Source organism: Symphalangus syndactylus, chromosome 6 (genome assembly GCF_028878055.3).
Source record: "Symphalangus syndactylus isolate Jambi chromosome 6, NHGRI_mSymSyn1-v2.1_pri, whole genome shotgun sequence".
Taxonomy (NCBI): Eukaryota; Metazoa; Chordata; class Mammalia; order Primates; family Hylobatidae; genus Symphalangus; species Symphalangus syndactylus.
In genome coordinates, this window is record NC_072428.2 from 32,946,656 (window position 1) to 32,949,315 (window position 2,660).

Below are 2,660 nucleotides of genomic sequence, written 5' to 3' on the forward strand. Positions count from 1 at the left end.
TACACATTCTCTGGAGTCTGTGAAATATTATAAATTAATGGGAATCAAAAGAAAATTTGCACTTATGTAACAAGCCCCATCTTAAGGGCTCTATATATTCTTTCATTTCAGCCCCACAGCCTTGAGAGTTAGGCATCATTGCATCTATTATAGAGAAAATATGTAAGTTCAGAAAAGCCAAAAAACTTGATCAAATGAATGTAAATAATACACAGTTTAGCTAGATCTTAGCTCTTGGTTTATCTGTCTCCAAAAATTCCTGCTATATTTTTATTCCTGACCACTACTTAATTTACACTTCTTAAATTTGTTTTCACATATAAACTCAATAGTTATTCAGGACAGATAATTTATCACATACCTATTTCACAGGACAGGCAATTTATCATACACTTACTTGCATTTCTCACATGGAAAAATATTTGTGTATATAGCTAGGTCAAAACAACGTAGTTCCCCATACCTAGCATCAGCCTGAAACCTGTGAGATTAGCTGTGCTATGCAAACTGTGAAACACAAGTCAGAGTTCTATTTATTTTATGAAATTGTGAACCCTATAATATCTGGCATAAATAAAACTGAAAACCAAATATAATTTTTATCTAGTGTTAAGGTCCTCAATAATTATTCCAGATTATGCCATTCCAATGATAATGCCTCTGCCTATGATGTACAGGTGTCTGTGTCCATGTAGCTGGGGATGTTTATATTTCAGGGGAGTAACCTCTTGGCTTTCCACATATATGATCTTTCTGGCTGGCAGCTGTTCAAAGAAAACTTATAATTTTAATCTTTAATCTTTTCTACATTTCAGAATTATTGCTCGAAATTTTTTAATCCAAGTAAGAAGAAATGTAGATTAAGTACTTCGGACCTGCAAGAAGCCAGGAAAGCAATCAACTAGCCCATTATAGATGATGCTAAGTTGTAGTTCAGAGACTGGAGGCTTCTAATAAATCCAGTAACTGCATCTTGGGGCTTCTTGATTATGCTAATCTTAATAGTTAATGTTACTATAGCCGTGGAAGAGGGGATTTCAGAGTTATGAAGGGCTTTTGATGCTCCCAGGACCCTAATACTATATGCCCTGCTGCTCGAATTGAATTGGCTTGGTTGTAAACAGGGCTCTGACAACAATAATGAAAATAATAACTGCTACAATGTATTAAGTCCTCCCTCTATAGTTTATGTGCAATATGTCTTTTCTTCTCAGCACAATAGTATAATATTATTGTTATCTCTAATTTTTAAATAAGGAAAATGAGACCTAGTGTACTTAAGTAACCTGCCTAAGATCACAATAAGTTACCAGTAACAGAGCCAGAGTTCATATCTGTATCTGTTGACTTCAGTGACTTGGCCATTAATCACCATATTATCTGACCTCTTAAAGTATTTAGGGAAATCAACAATTTGCAAGTATAAAATTTGAACATGATACTTTATTTAAATATATGTACACAAAAACTTTTACATGTCATCAAAATTATGGAAAATGATGAGAAATAAAAAGAAGAAAATAAGAAATACTGTCAAATCCCACCCACCAAAAGACAACTACTTCTAATACCTTTACACATACCCCTTTAGGTTTTTTTTGTATACCTGGAAACACACCTGGGGAGACAAAAAATTGGTCTACAAATGTTCATTATATTTTCCCAACTTTTTAGGGAAAATTAGTATCAGCAATGTAGCCTGTCTGGCTTAATTCATAGGAGGCCAACATCTAACTTTTCTCCTTTATTTTTATTTAATATCTTTCTTTGCTTCTTTCACCTTTAAAAATTAGCTCATAAATTACTAGGAGGGCTATAAGACTCAACTAATTAAATAGTATAGTATCATAATTGAAACAAAAATCATTATTTATTAATTAAACAACTTGCTGTAAAGTATGCTAATATTCTACAATGAAACTATTTGAGACTAGAATGTTGTATTAAATATTTAAACTAGCCATAAGCTACATTTGATGCCTTGGTATCGCTGTGGTTAAACTTTAGGGATGAACTAAACAGAGAAATCTAGTCCGGACAAGATGATGTAGACTCATCTCTCTATATTACCCCCTCACAAAGCACAACTATTAATGTGAGAAATCAAGTAAGAAATCAACAAAAGGCAATTCCAAGAAGAGAAGAAAAAAAAGTAACTCCAGGAGTAGAGAAACACTATAGCACTATGGCATCCTATAATGCCCCATCTAAAATACAAAAGCAATCCAGACCCAGTAATTCCTGATGTTTACATTGACATTAAAAGGCCACCTAGGCAGGTTCTTTCTCCCCTGGGGTTGAACAAGAGTCCACCTGAAAACACTAGGTTGAATCAGCAAGAGAGATGGACATATATTAAATCTCAGCAATGAAATAAAATTATTAAAAAATGAACCAGTAACTTTCAGTTTCTGGTTCTGCATGTAAGGAGCTTAGAAGTTGCCACTTTATCTTGACAACAAATATAAAGCTAAAGAAAATGAAAAATTAACAATTCCTCTTGGATCCCTAAGAGAGGTGAGGATATAGGGCAAACCGTTGCCCCCGAGACTGGAGAGAAAAAAATGGTGAGTACAGGAGTCACAGCTTATCACAGCAGAAAAGCAGAGACTAATGAGTAAAAACCAACCTGGGAACTAGTGCTTGAGTAGGAAAACCTG